Source organism: Bubalus bubalis, chromosome 9 (assembly GCF_019923935.1).
Source record: "Bubalus bubalis isolate 160015118507 breed Murrah chromosome 9, NDDB_SH_1, whole genome shotgun sequence".
Taxonomy (NCBI): domain Eukaryota; kingdom Metazoa; phylum Chordata; class Mammalia; order Artiodactyla; family Bovidae; genus Bubalus; species Bubalus bubalis.
In genome coordinates this window covers 1,499,183-1,523,707 of record NC_059165.1, presented here as the reverse complement: position 1 = coordinate 1,523,707, position 24,525 = coordinate 1,499,183, and positions in this window count along the sequence as shown.

The following is a 24,525-nucleotide window of genomic DNA, read 5'->3' as shown; positions in this document are numbered from 1 at the left end:
GCTTTAGTGTAGTCAATGAAGCAGAAGTAGATGTATTTCTGAAATTCTCCTGCATTTAAAACTAGAAAACACAAAGACGAATGGCAAAATCCATCCAATAAGTTGAATTTTTAACATTTAATAAAATGGAAAACAAAATGTCATAACAAGTCAAGAGAGTGTATAAGAAAGAAAGGTTGTATTTTAGTTCCTTCAATGCCAACTCTTCCCCTTTGAACAAGGGGCTCTCTGTTTCGTTTTGCCTGTAAGTTATATACGTGGTCCCGGTTCTGCCTTTAGACACTCAGGATGGCTTCTGAGTGATTTGGACAGAACCCTAGGTGCCGCCGACAGCTTCCTCGGCATCTGTGACGACGAGATGTTCCAGATTCCTCTTGAGCGTTTCTGTCCCAGGCCTGAACTCCCACATTTCTCTGAGAAGTTCTGGGTCCTTTCGGCTGAAGTCAGTGTTTGAGGCCACAGTCTGGGCAGTAGAGGCGGGGCAGCGTGGCGGTCGCTCCTGTATCAGGACAGCGGACGGTTCTGGGAAACACTCCTTTTTCTTCCTATTGAGATTTACCCGTGTAGTTGCTAGTAGTTGAAGTTTATTGTTGTTGCCATCTCATCTTTTTTTCTGTGACAACATCAACATGTCTATCTATTCCATCATTGGGAGGCATTCGGACTGTTTCCATTTTTGGCTGTTATATGCGGTGCTGTTGAGAACATTCTTGTTCTTATCTGTTAGTGGAGTTGTGCCGTTCCTGTTGGGCATGTACTTAGTGGTGCGGTTGGTGGGTGTGTTGCTATTTAGCTTTAATAGGCACTAGAACTAATCTCCAAAGGCTTGGGACACTTAAGCTCCCATGCACAGGTATGAGAAGACCAGCACTGTGTGCACTTCCCGCTGCTCGGTACAGTCCAGCAGTTGTGCTGGGTTCACGTGATGTCACGTCGTTGGTGGTAGTTTATACCTCCCTGATGATGAATAAAAGGAGATTGTTTTATATATTTAGATATCTCCTTTCGTTGACTTCCTCTCTCTCTGTCTCTATCTCCCCCTGTAGGGGGGAGATAATTTGTAAAAGTCTTTTGTATATTCTGGGCATCAGCGCTTTTGGACTCATGTACGTACGTGTGTTTCATGAATACATGTATGTATCCATCCCGTGATCTTTTCCCATCCTGTGTGTTGTCTTCATTGTCCTAATTATTTAGGAGAAGTATTTAATTTCAATATGGTCAAATTTTATCATTTTTTCCTCTGGAATTAATGCATTTTGTATCCTATTTTAGGAAATCTTTGATTAGTCATAAATCATGAATATATATTCTTCTATGTTTCCTTGAAAATCTTCTGCTTTTTTCTTCTCATTTAGGTCTGTAATCCATCTGAAATCATTTTTTTCTGTGTGTGTTAAGGTAGGACATAGGGTTCTAGATTTATATTTTAGTATGAATTAATTGACTTAGCATCACATTTTGAAAGGTAGTTCTTTCTCCTCGCACTAGTCTCATCTTCAGAAGCCTGTTGTATTCTGCTAGTCTGTTTGATTTATATGTTTTCATAAGTGTGTGTTTTTAACATCTTCAAGTCCCCCAGTGCTCATATCCTTCAGGATTGTCTTTATACTGCAGGTTTTTTGCATTTTCATATAAGTTTAGGATGCATATGAAATGTAGAATTTTAAAAGCCTGTTAGTTTGTGCAACTTTTGGGGATTTTGGGGAGGAGAATACGTTTAATCTATAGGCTACTTTTGAGGTAATTGACCAATTCACAGTGTTGATGTTGCCAAACACGCACACGCGACGTTCATTTATCTAGAACTTTAATTCGTTGGCGTCACTCATATGTTTTAGTGCGGATGTCTTCCTGCATTTTTGTTAGATACAATTCTAGGCATTTGATAATTTATTTTAGTTTCACCATGAAGTTTGCTTGCTGTCACGTTCATTTGAATGGTCAAGCAGTTCCTAAGATTTGCTTGCCACACTTTCACAAATCTGGTCAGGGAACGGGACAGAATGGATGTAGAAGGATTATTACTTGGTACAGGAGGGCCTGGTGTGCTGCGGTTCATGGGGTTGCAAAGAGTCGGACACTACTGAGCGACTGAGCTGAACTGAACATGTTACATCAGTTCTCTCAGCTTCGCCTCTGAAGTTCCATGGGAGGAAGCCTGGGGCTGTTGCCCACACAGGTCTGTGTGGCAGCTGAGTGGCACTGAGTATTAGAAACTCCTAATCTACTAAGAGGCTGCTGCAAACCTGCCCACTCTCTCCTCAAGAGAGGGTTTATTAGCCAGGAATGTCAGCAGATGGCTCCAGAGAGGGAAGTCTCTGAATCTCTCCTGAACCACTTGTTCTCTCTTGCTTTTGAGGCCTTTGATATTCAAACTTGCCTCCTGTCTTAGAAAGCCTAGACGTTGCAGAAATGCAAATATAAAAGGAAGATTTTCTTCAAACCTACATAAATCCTCTTCAGAATTCTTCAGAATTGTTTTGGATTGTCAGTTAGCTAATTAATTGAGTTTTCTATATACATAATCATGTCTTCTGTGAATAATGGTGGTTTTATTTTTGTTTCCAATCTTTGAATCTTTGATTTCATCTTCTTGCCTTGCTGCATTGCTTGGACCCTCCAATCAGTGTTGGATAAAAATAGTGTTGGGAGTCTTCTGGCTCATTCCTCACTGCAGGGAGAAAGTGTTCTCCATGGATGCTATCAGACTGCTGGAGACAGTTTAGATGAGGGAAGTTCTCTTCTGTTTCTAATTTGCTAACAGTTTTAAAAAGATAATAAATAGGTATTGAATTCTTGTCAAATGCTTTTTTGGCCTCTGTTTACACATAATTGTATGTCTCTTAGTTTCAGTTCAGTTCAGTGGCTCAGTCATGTCCGACTCTTTGGGACCCCATGAACCACAGCACACCAGGCCTCCTTGTCCATCACCAACTCCCGGAGTCCACCCAAACCCATGTCCATTGAGCCAGTGATGCCATACAACCATCTCATCCTCTGTCGTCCCCTTCTCCTCCTGCCCTCAATCTTTCCCAGCATCAGGGTCTTTTCAAATCAGTCAGCTCTTCGCACCAGGTGGCCAAGCTATTGGAGTTTCAGCTTCAACATTAGTCCTACCAATGAACACCCAGGACTGATCTCCTTTAGGATGGACTGGTTGGATCTCCTTGCAGTCCAAGGGACTCTCAAGAGTCTTCTCCAACACCACAGTTGAAAAGCATCAATTCTTCTGCACTCAGCTTTCTTTATAGTCCAACTCTCACATCCATACATGACTACTGGGAAAACCATAGCCCTGACTAGACAGCCCTTTGTTGGCAAAGTGATGTCTCTGCTTTTTAATATGCTATCTAGGTTGGCCATAACTTTCCTTCCAAGGAGTAAGCATCTTTTAATTTCATGGCTGCAATCACCATCTGCACTGATTTTGGAGTCCAAAAAAATAAAGTCTGCCACTGTTTCCCCATCTATTTCCCATGAAGTGATGGGACCAGATGCCATGATCTTAGTTTTCTGAATGTTGAGCTTTAAGCCAACTTTTTCACTCTCCACTTTCACTTTCATCAAGAGGCTCTTTAGTTTCTTCTTCACTTTCTGCCAGAAGGGTGGTGTCATCTGCATATCTGAAGTTATTGATATTTCTCCTGGCAATCTTGATTCCAGCTTGTGCTTCTTCCAGTCCAGCATTTCTCATGATGTACTCTGCATATAAGTTAAATAAGCAGGGTGACAATATACAGCCTTGACGTACTCCTTTTCCAATTTGGAACCAGTCTGTTGTTCCATGTCCAGTTCTAACTGTTGCTTCTTGACCTGCATACAGATTTTTCAAGAGGCAGGTCAAGTGGTCTGGTATTCCCATCTCTTTCAGAATTTTCCACAGTTTATTGTGATCCACACAGTCAAAGGCTTTGGCATAGTCAATAAAGCAGAAATAGATATTTTTCTGGAACTCTCTTGCTTTTTTGATGATCCAGCAGATGTTGGCAATTTGATCTCTGGTTCCTCTGCCTTTTCTAAAACCAGCTTGAACATCTGGAAGTTCATGGTTCATGTATTGCTGAAGCCTGGCTTGGAGAATTTTAAGCATTACTTTGCTAGCGTGTGAGATGAGTGCAATTGTGTGGTAGTTTGAGCATTCTTTGGCATTGCCTTTCTTTGGGATTGGAATGAAAACTGACCTTTTCCAGTCCTGTGGCCACTGCTGAGTTTTCCAAATTTGCTGGCATATTGAGTGCAGCACTTTCACAGCATCATCTTTCTGGATTTGAAATAGCTCAACTGGAATTCTATCACCTCCACTAGTTTTATTCATGGTGATGCTTCCTAAGGCCCACTTGACTTCACATTCCAGGATGTCTGGCTCTAGGTGAGTGATCACACCATCATGATTATCTGCATGTAATTACTTCATATGTTTTGTTCAGCTCCTGAGTTTATGGAGAGAGGCAAGGCCTAGGTCAATTTCTCTGTCATGGATGGAAGCAGAAGCATTAGGCAATATAGGTAAAAATTAACTAAGCATTAACTTTCCCTTGAATTCGGGAGAGGAATTCTGTTATTCTGTTATATTCTTCAAGGATACTTAGAATGCATTCCAAATTTGATACAATAATGTATGCAGTTTTATATAACATAAAGGTCAAACTCCTTAATAATGATTCCTTGCGTCTAAAAACTTAAAGGACACACAAAATAGGAATCTCTCTCCAGTGAATGACAGGAAAAACTTTTTTCACAGTCGATCAATTTTTAGCAATAGAATGGTTATCGATTGAACTCACTAAGCATTTTCCTGAGAAAACTATCAAAGAATTGACAAAACTAGAAGCCTGTTAAAAATATACATGTACAACCCAGAGAACAGATGGAATCAATAAGCGGAATTTAGAAATAATTTTTAAAATCCTTGGTGAATGTTTTTGTCAAGTTTCAGGAATGCCAATCATGCTCTCTAAATCACAGTAATATTGAATGTAAAATAAAATCTGGTCTCCGTATCTTTTCTATCTGATGTGACACATTGTAGTTAACGTGCCATTTACTAAAACAAACATACTATTAAATAAATTGGATTAGTCATCCAGAGAGCATTTACCTATTTCCTCACACCGTGAAGTAGAGAAAGAAGAGATAGACATGAAGCAAGAGCCTGGGTTTTTCTAGATCAGTGTAGAGCCCTCGTGTAATTAAATGCAGATGGACCTATATGCACAGAAGCCTGTCAACAGCTGTTCCTGATTACCCGGCTGACTTTAAGGCTATTGAGTATTTTCCTCTCCACTGTTTCCCCGCCCCCAGCCTGCCGGGGGCTTCCTATCTTACTGAGACTAAGGATTGAAGATGCTTCTTAAACTGACACACTGTTGGTAATTGTCGGAGCTAAGTGGTGGTTTCATGGGGATCCTGTCCTGTGTTCCTCAGTACAAGCCTTTTGGTCTTCCTTTTTCCCCTTTCCCTTGTGGCAACAGCCTTTCAAGGCTCTTTCTTACTGCCCTGAGACGTCTGTATCACCTTGGCTTCATAGCCCTTTCATCTACAAACTCGGATTGTCCTTGTCTCGCTTATCTTTGGTGGCAACCCCTGTTCTCTCATCTCTTCCTCCTTCACTTAATCATTCTGACCTTACCATGGGCTTCTCCACGAGCTCCTTGCCCACCCGCAGAGCCCACCCCGTCGTAGCACTTCCTGTGTGGACTCCTGACCTGCCGCTGTTAACAGAGCTGTTAACAGATCTGCCTTCAGACCCCTCCGTCCTAGCTGGGTCCATCTTCAGAGCTGCCTGGTTTTCTTATGTCTGGTCAGTCTTCTGAGGATCAGTGAGGAAGATCCCCACTGCATCCTAGACTCCCCAGTTGGAACCGGATCCTCACCGCTGTTTGGTAGACCAGTCACCCATCTTTTTGACTGGCAACTGCCACCATATACCTTGCCACAGATTCCCTGATTTCCAGAAGGTGACTTATCACTCACTTCATTATTTTTTAAAATTGATTTATTTTAATTGGAGGCTAAATATTGTACAATATTGTAGTGGTTTTTGCCATACATTGACATGAATCAGCCATGGGTGTACATGTGTTCCCCATCCTCTCCCTTTAAAGATATCAAGATAAACAAACATAAACTCCCCCAGCTTCCCTTTTCCTTTGTGAAATTTTCTTTGTTGTTTTCCATTTTCTGGTCCCTCTGCACGGCTGTGGTAATGGCCCTTCTTGTTTTCAAAATAAGCCCTCCCTATAAGGCTCGGCTTTGCAATCCTCAACCCCCTCTCTTTTAATCCAGAGCCGGTCTCAAGACTTTCCTCTCTCTGTATCTTTGCTTCTGGAAAATTCGGTGTGTGCTTAGGATGTCTGCTTCCTCCCTGAGCCCTGATGCCTTCACCCCCCAGCCATCTGCAGGGCACTCAGTTATCTCATCTAGTAGCCCAGGTTGCCTTTCCTTTTTATCATTTTGTTGCTATTCACTCTCTCTCCGGAATTCTTTTCCTTTGGTTTCTGCAGTGGCTGACTCTTCCCTGACCTTAGGAAGGAATAAATGAAGGCTGAGCTGAAGACTGAGTGGGTAACCAGAACACAGCCAGGATGGACGAGGCTGATGTGTTCATGGCCAACAGGCGCTTGGAGATGGGTGCTCTTATCAGGCCTGGAAGGTCACCCTCTAAGGCAGGTGCCAACCTGGAGCACGTGAAGGAAGGGTTGTAACTGGAGAGTGGAGCCGATGATTTAGAGCTGAGAGGACGTTATTACAGCAGTAGGGCTTGGAACCGCCGTTGCAGCCGACAGCCCTGAGCGGCGGCTTCGCTGGCTGGCATTGGAGGACCGCCTGTGTGCGCGGGCCTGATGCCTGGGTCGGTGGGGACGGTTTTAAAGCCTCAGTGCTTCCTGAGACTGTCACAGGCAGATTTCAGACAGTGCCTCTTTACGTTTTCCTCGTGGAATGCCTGGATGTGGTCAAGTACCTTCTAAAAAGAATTGTCCCCAAACCAGTCCTTTAGCCCTTACCCTTGTGGTTAGTTCAGGCGCTGGTGTGCAGGGTGCCAAAATTCTGTCACCACCTGGTCTTCTTCTCTGCTTTTGACTGAATGGACCGAACTTGGGTTTATGTATTATTTACAAGATGACCGGGAGAGGCTGAGGGTCAGGCCAAGGGCCCGTTGCAGGGAGTTTGTGATAGATTCAACTAGCTCAGAGGATTCGCTCCATGACTGCTCAGTGGGGGAGGCTACGTGAATAGAGGGACTCAGCCAGGAAGGCCGTCACAGTTGTGACCTGGGCGGTGCTGGGGGCATGAGAGGGATTGCATCAGGCGGCTAATGGCCTCCTAATGGGGTTTGTTCTGCAACACTTCCCGTGTTCTTTTCTCCTCAAAGCAAGTAAGTAGACCTGAGGGCCTGATTCTCTCAACTTCATTCAGTTCAGTCTCTTAGTCATGTCCGACTCTTTGCAACCCCATGGACTGCAGCATGCCAGGCTTCCCTATCCATCACCAGCTCTCGGAATTTACCCAAACTCATGTCCATTGAGTCGGTGATGCCATCCAACCATCTCATCCTCTGTCATCCCCTTCTCCTCCTGCCTTCAATCTCCCCAGCATCTGGGTCTTTTCCAATGAGTCAGCTCTTTGCATCAGGTGGCCAAAGTATTGGAGCTTCAGCTTTAGCATCCTTCTGATGAACACCCAGGACTGATCTCCTTTAGGATGGACTGGTTGGACCTCCTTGCAGTCCAAGGGACTCTCAAGAGTCTTCTCCAACACCACAGTTCAAAAGATAGATACTCAGCTTCATAGACACACAGAATCTGGCCTCTTGCTCATTGGTTGGAACTAACATTCCTGATTGGGAATGTACAGTGGCTCTGACTCCTTCACCCTTTATCCATGGTGGTGGTTTAGTTGCTGAGTCATGTCTGACTCTTGTGACCACATGGACCATAGCCTCCCAGACTCTTCTGTCCATGGGATTCTCCCGGCAAGAATACTGGAGTGGTTGCCATTTCCTTCTCCAGAGATCTTCCCAACCCAGGAATCAAACCTGGGTCTCCTGCATTGCAGGCAGATTCTTTACTTACTGAGCTGTGAGGGAAGCCCCAAACTTTATCCTTGGCAGCATTTAAATGGAGAGATGTGTTTCTATATATGTGTGCGTCATGATTTTTTTCAACTTATTGTTGGCATTTTTCTGTATTACTTTCGTGTTCTTTGATAGCAATCCCTGTGCTTTCCTTATTCGGGTAAGCTTTTCAGTAGCTTAGACACAGTGCCCCTGGGGTTCCATTGACTATCGTTCTGAACTTGGGTCTGCGTGTGACTGTGCTGTGGTTTGATCAGAGGTAAAGAAAAGAACAGTACTCCCAAGTTGACCACATAGATGCACCTCCACTGCTGAGTTTTCATTCAGAGTTTTCAGGTGAGTCTTTATTTCCTTAGTAGTACTGTTACGTTGCTCTACTACACACCACAATAAATAACTAAATGGCTGTGTCATTGCCCAGGGCTGTCCAGTGGCCCCGTTGGGTTATTTTGTGTACTTGTGTTAATTGTAGTCGTTGCTGGTAAAGCTGTGGGATCTCCTCTCCTTCTCCCTTACTGTTCCCCCACATTAATTTGATTACCCAAGGTGGCTTTGTTGAGAGTACTGTGTACAAAAAGGTATATTATTAGCAGTCGTTTTAAAAATCATTTGCAAGCAAATGGCTATGTCAGTGCCCCATAATCATGTTGACTACTTCTGTTCTTTGCAAAATCCTCTGTATTCTTTAGAAATGTCACACTATAAAGAACTTTGGTCTAGATGGAAGTGTGAGCTGGTGTGCATCCTAATGGAGCCCGTCCAGGGTAGAGCATTGCTTCTGTCATAAAGGGGATTGTGCATTTAATGCTCAGAGAAAAGGGCCCATACTTCATGTCAGAGCTCTTCTACAGTCTTTTTATTTTAAGTCTTTCCTTCTTTCAGGAGAACTGAAGCTGGTTTTGAAACCAGAAAGGCATTTTCAAGGATAATTATTATTATTATTATTTTTTTTTTTTTCAAAAAGAAAATCTTTCTTCCCTCATCTCTACAGGAGCTACCTCTGTCGGTTTTGCTGTCCTGAGTCTTTGCTGCGTTCATCTGTCTGCTCTTGCCCTCTCAGTCCCCTTGAAGCGTCTGTCCTTCAAGTCACACAGTTCTGCCCCAAGCCTCCTACCCTTGCGCTCATGTGATAGGATCAGAAAGCTTGTGGCGGAAGCATTTTCCTTTCCAGGGTGGTCTTTGGGTATCAGCCCAGAAAGGGCTTCAGTCATGATAATGTATAAAGTGGGGAGGAGTTGGTGAAATTTCCTTTACCACGGCCATTTGGGCAGGGTCTTCAAGAACCGCTGGAGGTGGGGGAAAATGCTTTCCTCAGTAGTATAGATGAGTGGTCCATATCAAGTGAAATACATTTCTGCGGTTTTGGAGGATGGAGACCAAGGGATTTTAACTTGTCTCAGGGTGGGTAACGGTTTGTCCCTGGTGGGAGTCACAGTCTCGATGCCTTTATAATGATCGCACGGCAGCTCACGTTTATCGAACTCCTGTTTTGGTCCAGGTCTATATATAAATGTGAATTTCAGTCTATAACGCAAATATGCAAACATATTTCGTTTTTACTGAGGTGACAACCCACATATCACAACATCCACCCTTCGGAAGCTTCAAGGGGGTGGGTTTTAACATATTCACAAAGTTGTGCAAACTTCACCACGATTTAATTCCAGGAAGTTTCTCCATTCCCCCTGCAAGTCAGATGCCCATTGGCAGTCACCCCTTATTTCCCCCACTCCCCAGACCCTGGAGCCCACTGTTCTACTTTCTGTCTCTGGATTTGCCGGGTTTAGGTACTTTATATAAATTGATCAAGCAATATATGAAATCTTGTGTCTGGCTTCCTTCAGTTAGCTTATGTTTATAACATGAGTCATCTATGTTTATACTCATGAATCATTTATGTACTTCATTTTTATGGCCAAATAATATTCCATTGTATGGATATATCACATTTAATTCATTCACTGGTTAATGGACATTTGGATGGTTTCTGCATTTTGCCTATTACAGATAATGCTGCTATAAAAATGTGCATACGATTTTTTCAGCATTCATGCTACATATGCTTTCATTTCTCTTGGGTGAAATGGAATTTCCGGGCCATATGGTAACTACGTTATAACTTTTCAAGAAACTGCCAAACTGTTTTCCAAAGCAGCATTTACTTTCTCATCAGCAATATGTGAAGGTTCCAATTTTTCCGTGTTCTCAGCAACACATTATTACCTCTTATATTATAACTATCCTAATGGGTGTGAAATGCGATTTCTTACTGTGGTGATGCTTTGTCTCTTTTCATCTGCAAGTCAGCTTACTTTCTATTTTAAGCTTCCCTCCTGCTAGGCTTGAAGTCAGTGAGTGTTGGTGTTTTCTACCTGAGGTCACGTCAGGATCCTGGGAGACTCACCCGGGACCTGGGTGTCGGCGGGTCAGGAGCAGAGCTGCCTGCTCCCTGAAGGGTCCGCTGCTAAGGCAGCCAGCAGCGTTGTCCACATGGCCGGTGTGTGTCCAGGCCGCTGCCCTCTCGGTGGGCAGCTGCAGGGCTCCGTCTGCACAGGAGCACCTTGTAACCGCACGCCCCTCTGCTCCGCTTTGACCCCAGCGTGGGGTTGGGTCTCAGTTCACCTTGCCCACCAGCCTAGGATCTAGCTTCCTTTAGTCCCGAGGCATATCTTCTTCCCTTCACCTTCCTCCACAGCCCCAAATCTTTCTTTCTTCCACCCTCAACTGTGGGGATTAAATTGTGGAAACAAAAGCCATGAAGGCAAATGTTTTACAAGGAAATAAAATGGTTTCTGCCACACTATGTCTTTCCTCCTGGCCAGTATTCACGGAACCTGCTCCTGCCTGTGTGTGGGAAACTAAAAGTTTCGGGGGAGGACAGGCCCTCATCTGTCTTCCTTTAAGTGATGCTACGCACACACCGAACCCCTGGAGTGTGGGGAGCGGACAACGAAAGGTACCATCTCAAGATGAGCCGAGTCATACGTGCTTTTCCAATTGAACTCTTACAACCTTGGAATAGGGATTATTACCCCCAATTTCACATGGAGAAGCTGAGGCTCTGAGAGATTAAGTAGCATATCTGCAGATAATAGATACTGGTTGAAATAACTGAACTTACCCAGGATTGTACAGTTGCTAAGTAATAAAACTGGGACTCGCACTCTAAAATTCAAACTCTCCTCTTGACCTCACTATTTAAAGGGAACTGAGTTTGACTCCAAACTACTACCGGTTGACTACTTGCAACCCAACACTGAATTTTCCCACTAAATCCCCCAGATGGAATTATTTCTTCTTTTTCATACTGAAAAAAGATAATCAACTGCATTATAAACATGAGTCTGAGGCTTCTTGTGTGCTCTGCAAGTCAGGAAAAGTGTAAATGTAAGTATGTGTGTGTAGATGCCGTGGAATGCAGACTTTTAAAATCTCCTTTGAGCTAACTTTGCCCTGGGGGCTTCATTTGCAGAAGGCTCAGGAGCCTGTGTTAGGAGGGGTTGAGTGTGACAGGGGTATGGTTGTCCTTCCAGGGGAGTGGCCTTCCTGGTCCCAGGAGTTTGGGTCGTCAGGCTTTTCTGGGACCTTTATCTCTGTCCTCCCAGTGGTTGCCCCACTGCACTTGGCTCAGAAACTGCCTTCTCTGCTCGGCATTTACCTTACCCACAGGGAGGCCAGGCCATATCAGCAAGCGTGTGAATTTGCCTTTTGCAGTTGACATCTTCTCTTCTAAAACTTTTATTTCATGTAGCCCCAAGGGTCTCATTCTTCCTGTGTTTCTTCCCTCATCAAAATGTGCTCCTCCAAGTGTTACCATCAGCTATTCACACCTTCCATCAGTTCAGCTAAATTTTACTGGGAGTGTATTTGTATTCTGAGAAATTTTTCTTGCATTGTGGGAAAATTATTTTTTTCTTCATTAACAAAATTTTAACTTCCATGGAGCTGACTAGCTTATGGGTTGATTTTCTAAAAGTGAAGCTTATGTTGGTCAAATGATGAACGCTAACATTCACAGAAAACTTCATTCCAAAGCAGGCACTGACTAATGCTTTGCATGTATGACCTCATTTAGAATCACGGCAACAGCTCTTAGATGTAGATATTATTATGCAGTTTTACAGGTGAGGCCACTGAGGGTTTGCAGTGCTAAGTCACTCTTCCCAGTTTACTTGGTTAATAAGTGGCAGGACTAGAAATTTGACCAGGAGTTTCTGCCTGTAAAATGCTCTCCAGTTGGCTGCGGACCCCTTTCAAGCTTGCCTTTGAGATCTCAACGACACGTTAGAACACCGCCTCCAGAAATGAGTGCATGTCCCAGAGGATGTCTGTGGATGGAGCGGAAGAGGTATGGAATCTTATTGAGAGGAGGTCGGATATGTGCCCATTAGTTATGGAGTAAATGTGCCCTCCCCCACCGCCTCACTCCCAATTTGCATGTTAAAATCCTAATTGTCTGTGCGATGGCATTAGGAGGTGGAGCCTTCTGAAGGTGCTTTGGTCTAGATGAGGTCATAGAAAGAAGCCCCCATGATGGGATTAATGCCTGAAAAGTAGAGGCAGAGACTCCAGAGTGCTCCGCGTTCTCCGTGTGAGGGTACAGGGAGAAGGGAAGCAAGCCGGGAAGCAGACCTCCACCAAGCATCTTGATCTTAGACGTCCCAGCCTCCAGAAACATTTATAGAAATACATGTTTACTATGTAAGTTTCTCTATCTTGTTACAGCAGCCTACGCTAAGACAGCACCCTATCTTAAATATCACCGGCCCCAAACCCTTACCTTCCCAAGAAATCTCTTAAGATTTTATTCTTTGGGGCCAAAAGGCTTTGGATTCCAAGAGTTCAGATTTCCATGTGTATTTGTGTGTGTGTTTTTATGGAAGACCATCATGCCTTCAGCCATTTCCAGCCAGTCAGCTTCCACGTGAGCAGGAATGGATTTTTGAACCAGTGCCGAAGAAACGGAACACAGATGGACTCACCTTCTAGGGCGAGAGGGGGTGCAGTGAAGGGTGTGCAGGGATCGTGGTAATGTGTGCTCTGCAGGAGGCCCCTCCCTGCTGTTAACTTATCTTTGATGCAGATGGTCACCACGGTATTCTGAGGCCTGAAAGAAATCAGCAAATTTTACAGATGCGTTAGGAAGAAAGGTCACCTGGCTTGCAGGGATGAAAGTGGCATCTGTCATGACCGCTGTGGTTTAAGCCTCAGAGAGAGGCAGTTTGGAAAAGGCCGTCTAATTAGGTATCGTTGTCTTGTCAACATTTCCTTGTTTTAGCTTCTTTTCTCACCCACCCCATCAATAGACTTAGTTCTCTAATTTTCAGAAAAATCCTCTGTAAGCTATAGATTTATTTCCCTTTTCTGTAATTCTGAAACGTCCCAGGAATTTGGGTCCTTGTCCCTCTCCTTTCTTGTCTTTGGACTTCTCACCCCCTTGGGACTGGGCTTCTGCCTTCCCCATGACACTAGGCTGGTTTCACTGGGAACATTAGGAAACGGAGTGCAAGAAAACTGCCAGCTGTCTTGTCCAAGGACATGTTCGTGCTGGTGCCACGGAGCCGTCCGCGGCGTTAGTTCAGTCCAGAGCACTCAGCGCACCTGTCCTAGTTCCTGTCATTCACCTGGCCCTGACCTGGGGCTGGGAGTTTAGATATGAGAGTACCCCATGCCCACCTTCGGAAGGACTCAGAGTCCAGTGGGTGGACCAGCCCAGCCCTTGACTGTGTCTTGGGCCTGACAAGGTGGGGAGTTAGCACAACCTGCTGGATGGATCCACAGCCCAGCCCTGGAGATTCCCAAGAGTGAAAGCAAAGGACTGAGAAATCCTGGGAGAGGGAGTGTGACTGTGAGAGAGAGAACAGGAAACGACGGGCAAAGGTAGCGAAAGGTTCACAGTCAGGAAGAGTCCCCTTGTGCATCTGCTGTAATACTGCCTGCAGAGGCTAAGCAGTGCCTTCTCCCTCAGTAGAGGGATGGAAAAGCATCTCCCCACCAGCCCCACTTTGGCGGTGGAGGGGGTTGAGGGGTGATCCCCTGGGAGAGGGGTGGGTTTAGGAGCGGGTGACCCTAGAGGCAGGCCGACCGGCCCACTCTAAGCACTTTCTTCTTTGGTCTCCTCACACTCTCAGGTCTGCGGAGTTATAACCAAAAGGCAAAAGCTTTCAGAGAAGAGCAGTGTGTGGGCCTGAGGCGTGGGGTAGCTTTCTCAGGCACAGAACCGCTCTGACAAGCAGAAAGCCTGAGGGCTGATCAGACATGGCCTGTGAACACACTGAGAGGGGGAGCGTCAGTCGCTCAGGCATGTCTGACTCTCGGTGACCCTGTGGGCGGCAGCCCACCAGGCTCCTCCATCCATGGGGTTCTCCAGGCCAGAGTACTGGGGCGGGTGGCCATTCCAACCTCCAGGGGATCTTCCTGACCCAGGGATCGAACCCAGGTCTCTTGCATTGCAGGCAGATTCTTAACTCTCTGAGCCACCAGGGAAGCCCACACATAACCATCAAGAGAGCCAAATTTCCAGGGAAAAAGTCATACACTAAGTAACCAAGTAGGGACAACGTATTCAAGAAAAAAAGATAAAATAGCCTGTATGGGAGCAGAATGAATGGAACAGAGCTTAAGAATATAAAATACACGTGATAATTACCTTTAAGGAGATAAGAGAAGATACTGCGCTATGAAGCAGGAACAAGCATCTTTGCTTGTAGAAACCTCGGTGCTTGTCGGTATGGGAATGGGAAAGTTAAGTGTGATCAAGAATGCCATATGTGGGCAGGGAGCCATAAATCTGATGTAACGTACCAATTTGATTCTCATGGAAAGAAAAGAATTAAGTGGAAAAAGTCAGAAATTAAAAAGATTTTAATACAAAAATATTTATGTCAACTAAAACCGCACAAATTCATAAGATAAGACATAAGAAAATAAGTAGATATAGAAATGTATATCAAACACATTACACGATCACGTATTGGGCAGTTGCTGGAAATGAGAATAGGGATTCTGCAAAGGGGTGAACATTAAGAAGAGGAACTCAGCTCTCCACCTTTCTTCTGCCTCTCTGACTGAACCTTCCTAGGCCTCTGCCTGGTTCCTTTTCCTTTCACCAGAGCTCACACACTGACGTTCCCATCGTCAACTCTTTTCTTTACTGGCTTGGCAAGCATTCCGCCACAGCCAGGGTGTCAGCAGTAACCTGTCGCCCAGCCAGCATGCCCCGCTTTCTCCTGTTTCTCCACCTCTGGTTTTGTAACGCACATGTGGGCCAGTTTCCTCCACCCTCGGTCCTCAAGGGCAGCGAGCCCAGCTCCAAGTGTCTGAGCTCGCAGAGAACAAGGTCTACAGACGTGGTGGCCAGAAGCGTGTTTTGGTTTCCAAGCTTCTAAAGTTGTCTGTAGTTTCAGATGTGGTTCAGCTCAGTCCAGTCGCTCAGTGGTGTCTGACTTTTTGTGACCCCATGGACTCCAGCACGCCAGGCCTCACTGTCCATCACCAACTCATGGAGTTTACTCAAACTCATGTCCATCGAGTCAGTGATGCCATCCAACCATCTCAGATGTGGTACCTTTAGGCAAAATGATACGAGGCAGAAGAAGGTACAGTTCCGACAGAGGTCAAGCATCCTCCGTGTCATGGTTTTCCTAACAACTGGCTGAGACTTCCTGCTGCTCCAAATGAACTGCTGGAAATGGCCCTGCAGGGCTTTGAAGAGGTGTGCTCAGGGTGTTGTCAGACTGTCTTTGGGCTGGTTTGTTATGACATACGTGATGCTGTGGGCTCAAGCTATACGTACAAACATTTTAGGTTGAAATAAGTATTAGCTGTCAAAGAATTTTATGGTTATCTGACTCTTAAGAGCCCTTCCCTTCCAAGGGAAGCTTCAGGAATGGGCTTCTAGCCTGCCTACCTCGCTTTGGTTAAAAGCAGAGTGCATCTGTTTCTTACTACAGATGATTAAAACAAACAAACAAACAAGCAGCAGGCTCCCCTGGTGGTAAAGAATCAGCCTGCCAATGCAGGAGACATGGGTTCGATTCCTGAGCCAGGACGACCCCACATGCTGTAGAGTAACTAAGCCCGTGCACCACAGCGACTGAGCTCCGCCCTGCTGAGGGCACTCCTGAGCCCCGCAGCCCCAGACCTGTGTCCGCAGCCAGAGAAGCCCCTGCCATGAGAAGCCTGCCAACCACAACGGGAGAGAAGTCCATGCGGCAACAGAGACCCGGCACAGCCAAAAATAAAGAAACAAAATTATATATTAAAAGAAAAAAGCAGGGTGCTTGAGAGGACAGACCCTGGAGCTGGGTCCTGCCCCTGACCCACCATGCATGGCTGGTCACAAATAATATTTATTTGTGACCATGTGGAAATTTCTTAATCTCTCTGTACTTAAGTTTATGTCCCTGTAAAAGGAAATTTGTAACCAGACTTTACCTCATAGGATTTTGTGAGGATTAACATGAGTAAAATACACGTGAAGTAAAATATGGGTTTAGAACCAAGATATCCTAGAGTACATGCTCAGTGAACACTCTTGTTGCTGTTGTCATTATGATTTATTTCAGATAACAGGGTATCTGTTCTGTTCTGTTCAGTCGCTCAGTCATGTCTGACTCTTTGCGACCCCATGGACTGCAGCACGCCAGGCCTCCCTGTCCATCACCAACTCCCGGAATTTACCCAAACTCATGTCCATCGAGTTGGTGATGCCATCCAACCATCTCATCCTCTGTCGTCCCCTTCTCCTCTCGCCTTCAATCTTTCCCAGCATCAGGGTCTTTTCCAATGAGTCAACTCTTAGCATCAGATGGCCAGAGTATTGGAGTTTCAGCTTCAGCATCAGTCCTTCCAATGAATATTCAGGACTGATTTCCTTTAGGATGGACTGGTTGGATAAAACTTGATTTGAGAATGAGATTTTTATAAAAAGTTTAGGACTTACACTTTGCAGTTCTCCCCATAATTTCACAAAGGGGGAAGCTGCGATTCACTCATAATCACAGAGTTAGTAGGAGACTGAGATCTCGGAGCCCCTAACTCTTCATATGTGCTCTGTCCCCCCAGCCCCCGACCTTTACCAGCTTTTGACACCCTCGTTCTTTCCCTGCAGTCATCATTATTCCACAGACGACAAGTGACAACAAACTATCCAAACTGGCGTAAGCGGAGGAAGATTATATCAAGCCTTGCTCATCCCAGACCTGCTGATGTGTATCTTCTCAGCTTAGCATCTCCCAACACCTTTCCAGGAAAAGCTCCTTCTTCCTGTTAGGACAAAACTCCAGCCACTCACTCTCAGGCTCTTCTTCGTCCAGCGTGCAAGTTTTTGGACCAGTCGCTGTAGCCAAACGACACAAATGCTCTGACTGCCCAGGAAGGGATCAGTGCCCACTTCTGGGACCGCACAGTGGGCCGGTCCTCAGCGCTTACTACGGTGGGGTTGAGTGCGAGAGAAGTTGCGTCCACAGGAACACCGAGAAAAGAGGAGTGTTCACTGGGGAGGCACAGACGCCAGAAGTCCTTATTTCTGAAAATCGGCGTAACCTCGGAAGAACTGAACGCTTCAGAGAAGACAGTCCTGTGCCTTAAAAGATCTGGGCCGGTCCAGGGTGCACGGCAGAACAGCTCCCCGCTGGAGAGGTCCAGGCCACCCTCGCCCTCTGCCCTTTGCTCCTGCGTGCCTGCTGATCTCCCGCTCTTTTCTTTCAACCGAAGATTGAGATGTTTAGGAGGGTAAACTCATTTTCTAGATGAGCATCTAAACTGCAGAATGGACTGGGGAGACAGGTTGCATCTTAGGTGATTTTACATCGACAACAATCCCCTGGTGTCACTGCTGCGTTGCCGTTTGAGCTATTGTATGTTTGAGAGTCTCCAGGAACATAGCATTTCCCAGGCGACGGCTGAGTGGGGTAAGCCACAGGGATGCTAAGTCCCAAGAGCCCAGGCTTTCTTTTCCATTCCTAGTGTAATTCTATGGAAGACACTGGCCTCCAAGTCCCTAAAGACCCCAACCCAGCCTTGGAGATTGCGCCTCTGCCCTTGGGCATCATCACAGCTAAAATGACTTGAAGATCGCCAGTGGCAGGTTAGAAATTCAGTCTCTAGGGAAAGAGGAGCAGACACGTCCCTTGGCGGGTCCTTATTTGTAGAATTTTCTCTGCCTGCCCTGACTGCAAAGCCGCAGTGAGAAAAAACCTTCATTTTATTATGGTGAGTTTCTGATGCTAATATATGGCAGTCAAGGTTGTTTGCAATCTATTTAAATTAAACACGATGCTGCATTGCCTCCCTGAAGAGTCTATAGCACCAAGAAAGCACAATTTCTCAGATCTAATAAACAGCTAAGCAAATACATGCCTTTGCACACTGATACCACTTGAAATCTCTGTACTTTCATACGTTTGCTCCATACTATTGCAAAGGCAGCTATTTGTACTTATTTGTGCATGAGTAATTCCTCCAGTTTCCTTGGAAGGAGAGCCAAAGGCAGACATTGGCTGCTTCTCTGCAATCTCTATGTGTACACAAGGATCTATAAATATGAATGCTCTTACTTTCAGAGTTTGAAAATAAAACAACCAAATATTATTTGAATGAAACTGGTCTTGCTTTTAATTCACAGCAGCTCTCTGGAAAACACGCTAATAAAACGACTGTAACAACCACGTGTTTCTTTGGCAACATCGGTATAATTAGCCCTTTCAAGAAGAGAACAAAACTGTGTTGGAAACCTGACTTGAAATAACAAACACCTACATGCAGTGATGCAGTTTTGGGGGTGGGGGACTGTTTTTTTCCCTCTTGCTTTGCCTTCCTGGTAAGACGTGATTTTATGCCTTTATTCCCCATTCAGTGATCATAATGGTCTTGGCATAAATTTTGCCCGGTAGGTGAAACACCGCCTCTTGGGGTACTTCTTGGTGTTTTGGAGGATTTTCTTGGAAAGAACCAAACCCGTGGTTTCCTTAGAGGGCTGCCTGGAAAGTGAGGGGTCCCTGCCCGGCCAGGCTCCAGACAAGCGTCTCTGTCTCTTCTCGCCCACCCCCCTCAGTGACTGTGACTCCCTCTCCCCTCAATTTGCAATCTCTTCCTGTTCAAGAAAAAGATGCTGTAAGAAAGGGCTTTCAGAGTCAAGAGAGGTCTGTGAGGCACCTGGGAAGGCTTTAGAGGAGAGTCCTTGAAAGAGTTGAGCTAGGACTCTTAATGGATGCTTTTGAACTGTGGTGTTGGAGAAGACTCTTGAGAGTCCCTTGGACTGCAAGGAGATCCAACCAGTCCATTCTGAAGGAAATCAGTCCTGGGTGTTCATTGGAAGGACTGATGCTGAAGATGAAACTCCAATACTTTGGCCATCTGATGCGAAGAGCTGACTCATTGGAAAAGACCCTGATGCTGGGAGGGATTGGGGGCAGGAAGAGAAGGGGACGACAGAGGATGAGATGGCTGGATGGCATTCCTGACTCGATGGACGTGAGTTTGGGTAAACTGCAGGAGTTGGTGATGGACAGGGAAGCCTGGTGTGCTGTGGTTCATAGAGTTGCAAAGAGTCGGACACGACTGAGAGACTGAAATGAACTGAGAACTCTTAGCTCTTTGGGAGCTCTTGCCTTAAAAGCTTTGGCTGTGGATGGAAATTTTTGTCCCCAGTGAAATGAATTCTCTTTGAGTAAGAAGGGGGAGCCGTTTGTGTGTTGGGAGTCCTTTTCCCAGGGGAAGAGACCCGAAGAATGAATAACATGAGCATAACAAGCAGAGCTGGGGTTCCCAGGCTCCTGCTCCAGGGCTTTGGGGAGGCTCTGGGGTTAGGGGCAAAAACACCTCACTTTGCACCTGACTGAATGACTTCTGAGGGACGAGCCGCCCTGGCTGATTGGAGGAACTCTCTTCACTTCCTGCTTTGCCCCTGGAGCATGAAAGGCGCTAACAGCAAGGAGGCTAAACAACACTGAAGTCCCATTTCACCATCTCAGGACCAGTACTACAGTGTGAAACGTCTGATCCTACTGGTGTGTCCATTTCTACCTGTGATTTCAGTTTCCTCATGAGGGCGCATACCCTGTTATGGACTTTAAAGAGGAAAAGAGACTGGGGGGAACATTTGCGCTGGACTTCGGCTTCTAGGAAAGCGTCCATTTAACGTTTCCTTTGTTATAAGTTGTCCGAAAAAAATGTGAATATGTTGCAAAACTTGAAATGAAACATTATGCATGAAGTGTCTCCAGACGCAGGTTGCCATCAGTCGTAGTTTTTGTTTCCTCTGGAAATGATAATAGGCGTCAATAAGCCACCCTTCCCTATTCCTTGGGAACTTCTAAGGCACGTAAGGATCAAGTCTTGAAATAACTTTCCGTGTGCGCTGGGTGCTGCGCAACTGGCGGGCTCTTCCTGCTTCTCATGCCAACCACTGTGCCGTCTCTTGGCACCTACGGTCATGCTTCCTCCTGCTTCTGGGAATCCTCCGGTGCTATCTCCCCAGCCTGGAAGCGCCGACCGCCACTGTCCATCTAATAAGCCTCTGCTCGCCTTTCACACTTCACCTTGAACTTCAGATCCTGAACTTCAGTCCAACAGAAGAGGTTGGTTCCTTTGTCACTTACGCCCTTAATACTCTGCCCACCTTTTGACCCTCCTCCTATACTTACAGTAATTTTTTTTGCATTGTTTTTGTCATTTGAACACATGCTTCATGGGGGCAGGCACTATACACATATTTTTTCTTTCTTCTTCTTTGCAGCTATCAGCACTAGACTTGGCACATGATGGTCAACAAATGTTTGTTGGAAAAACAACATGCCTATGACAAGATCATTTATGTAAAATTTTTAGTGAAAAGTCTTTTGTTCTGTTTCCTTAAAAAAAAAAGACGCACACGTAGGATTCTGCATCATTTACGTGTGAGAGTCAGGCGGCAAGAAAGGTGAGCAGATACAACAAATTAAAAACCACGGTGTCATTTTCAGTGTAATTACCTGAAAATAGGCTCCGTTGTCTTTCAGGAAGAATCTCCTGATGGCTCGTGGTGCTTGCTAGTAGTCACTTCTAAGGCCGTAATCGTGAGCCTAAGAATAAGATATTTCAAAACTGGGCTTTGGCTTTGCGACGGCCCTTCAGTCTTGGCTGTGCTGGAAACACTGACCTTATCCCCCTGGTATCCCCGCTGCCCTTAGCCTCCAGGATGTTTGGTCAGATCTGGATATAGCCGTCCCGAGGTTTTGATTGGCCTGAAAGTGAAGCTTAGACTGAGAGCAGAATTCTTAGTCCCTGTGATTCGGTCACAGTGAATGGCTCCAGACTCCCACATGAAGTCCACAGTGTAAACCAGTCAGATTCAAGTAAACCCTCTGCATCAACTCCTGGGACGCAGGAAGGGAGACGCTGGCACCCAGGGGGACCTGCAGGTCTGCTGGGCAAGCGGCTTACCCAGACCTCGTCCCCAGCAGCGAGCACCCTCTTCATCCCTTGGAATCGAGATTTCCCTTTTTCTGGATAAAGGTTATCCTAGCTGCAAAAGGGTTCATTTTACTCTTGATTTAAGCTCAGTTCTTCCCGATGTCTTTGCTCTATACTCTCAACTCCATCCGAGCTTTGCATTATTAATGCAGTTTTATTTTGAATCACTAAATTTCTTGCATTCTAATCAGCATTTAAACATTATTTTATCAATATTTCCTCTTTTAAAAATATTTTTGAAGCATGTAGTCTATATACGTAGCCTTAAATATCCACAGATGGTGGTCACACTGAAGCAGATGACACTTTTTAATGGAAAGTTATACCTTCGAAAATATATACAGGCAATAATGGCACCCCACTCCAGTACTCTTGCCTGGAGAATCCCGTGGATGGAGGAGCCTGGTGGGCTGCTGTCCATAGGGTCACACAGAGTCGGACAAGACTGAGGCGATTTAGCATGCACGCATGCATTGGAGAAGGAAATGGCAACCCACTCCAGTGTTCTTGCCTGGAGAATCCCAGGGACGGTGGAGCCTGGTGGGCTGCCATCTATGGGGTCACACAGAGTCAGACACGACTGAAGTGACTTAGCAGCAACAGCAGCAATGCTTTGATCTAGTTGAGGATACCCATTTTAATAACTTACTTGGATGGTGTGAAAATTTATAAAAATAGTAAACCTCCCTTTTCGTCCCCACCCCCTGCCTTCTCTTCTCCGTCCAAGCTTATTTTAGTGTTAATGGCTACAGAAAGAGTGAGGTCTGGAACTAGTTTATGATAACCTCATCATCTTTGCTGCATCTATTGAACTTGCTCAGAGAAGTTAGAATCTTTTCAGCCTAAGAAAATACACTTTCAGACAAGCATTTGTTTATCAGCAAAACTCTCATTAGAAATAAAACTCATGTATAAATCATAAAGGGCTTCCCAGTTGGTGCTAGTGGTAAAGAACCTGCCTGGCAGTACAGGACACAGAAGAGACGTAAAAAGCATTGAACGAAATGTCTTGTACACTCATATATTTCTGAACTGGTTATAGGCACTGGAGCCTTCTGATGGACTGAACTGTCATCTGAAGCCCATACTGTTTTCTAACCCTGAGTGTTGATCAAGCATTGACTGTATACTAGGCATCGTTCTAGGTCCTGAAAGATTGCAAAGCGTATAGACACATTCCTTGCTCCAGGAGCTCACTGTTTGTAATCTACCCAACGCACTTAGAGTAATCCTTGTGAGCGCAGGTCATGGGAATGCGACATGTGGTCACAGAGGGCAAAGCTCCTCGCAGCACTTCGCTGGGTCCCTCTAAAGGGTGTTATGGCATTTTAAGAGATGAGAAAATTTGGGTTTATAATTGGAAACGCAGTCATGAGGACTATCTCCAAGCGAATGCACCAAGTTGACGGCGGCTGGTTTGGTCTTTGCTCAGGGCCTCCTGTTGTCTCTGTCTCAGCAGCCTCTCTGAATTAGCTCCTACTGCCGCAGTTTTGGTGACAGAGGGTGAGATGGGTGGATGGCATCAGCAACTCAATGGACGTGAGTTGAGCCAACTCCAGGAGACGGTGAAGGACAGAGAAGCCCGGAGTGCTCAGTCCATGGAGTAGCACAGAGCCAGCCACGACTGAGCGACTCAACAACACCACAGCAGAGTTTTGTCTGGGTGTTCACTTCCCCTCTTTCTTCTCAGTTTAATCACGACAGAGGAGGGACCAAGTGCATCCAGAATGCAGAGATAGTTCCTTAGCATAAAAAGGTTGATTTAAAATGGAAACTTAATATTTTTAAAGAAAGGAAAATATGTTTGGTTCATGAAAAATTCAATTTGTGTAAAGCTTTCTGGAATTAAGCATTTGTATAAATTTGGCAGTGTCTGGGTTTGTTTATTTATACGTTGCGTTTTTCTAGAAATGATTTTAAGCAGACTAAAATGATACATGAAATACTCCAAAATAACATGGGTTAAAGTGGGATAAGAAATAAAAACGGGGTGACCACAAAGTGGTTTTAGAATAAGCCCAGAGGCCGATGCGAGGGAGACGCCACACACCTATCAGTAAGTACTCGGGTCTATTCCCGACACTGAGGTAGCAGAGAGTAAATGATAATTGGCTTAAAAAAAACATGTGTGTAATTACCATCTCTTCCTGATCTACTGAGCTGAGGTCCTTCTCAGGGATAACTGAGTTGACAGATTATTTTCTGCTTTCTGTCAAACTGTTCAGGAGATTGGAGCTCCTCGGGACAGCAGCTTGTTTTCTTTGTAACTGTGGCTTTAAAGAGTGTGTGGCACATGCTGTGTGCTGAGTAAACACTGGCTGGTCGGCTGAGTAAAAGAGGGAATTAGGGAACGTGCAGTAGGTGCTCTGCCAAGTTGGGGCAAGCAGTAATGGTTTTGCTTGGATTTTTAATGTTTTTGTTTTGACTGACTAAATGGCATTCTTGGGCTCCACTGTATTTTAATTTATAGTATTATAACTGGAATAAAGAGAGGCTTGTGAATTGAAGAAAAAATATTCCTACACATCACTTGGCAATTAATATGTACTACTCACTCTTTTAAAATAAAAATTTAATGCATATAAGAAACACTTTAATATCTCAGTTTAAAAAGATGTAGAGCTAATTTACAATAGCTAAACTTTTTAAAGAGGCTTTTAAAGGTTGTTCCACATTTTCTAGAATGTGGAATTGGAAGGACACTCCCAGAATTCCTCATAATTTCCCTTTCCCACCTTTGTTCTGCAGATGAAGAGATAGAGAAGAAAGTTGATATTTCTCGTTCAAGCTTTTGCAGTGTGGTGATGGCAAAGGTTAGGGGGAGCTCTGAGTAATTGGGCTTCCCTGGTGGCTCAGCTGGTAAAGAATCCGCCTGCAATGCGGGAGACCTGGGCTCAATCCCTGGGCTGGGAAGATCCCCTGGAGGAGGGAAGGGCTGCCCACTCCAGTATTCTGATCTGGTGAATTCCATGGACTGCATAGTCCATCGGGTC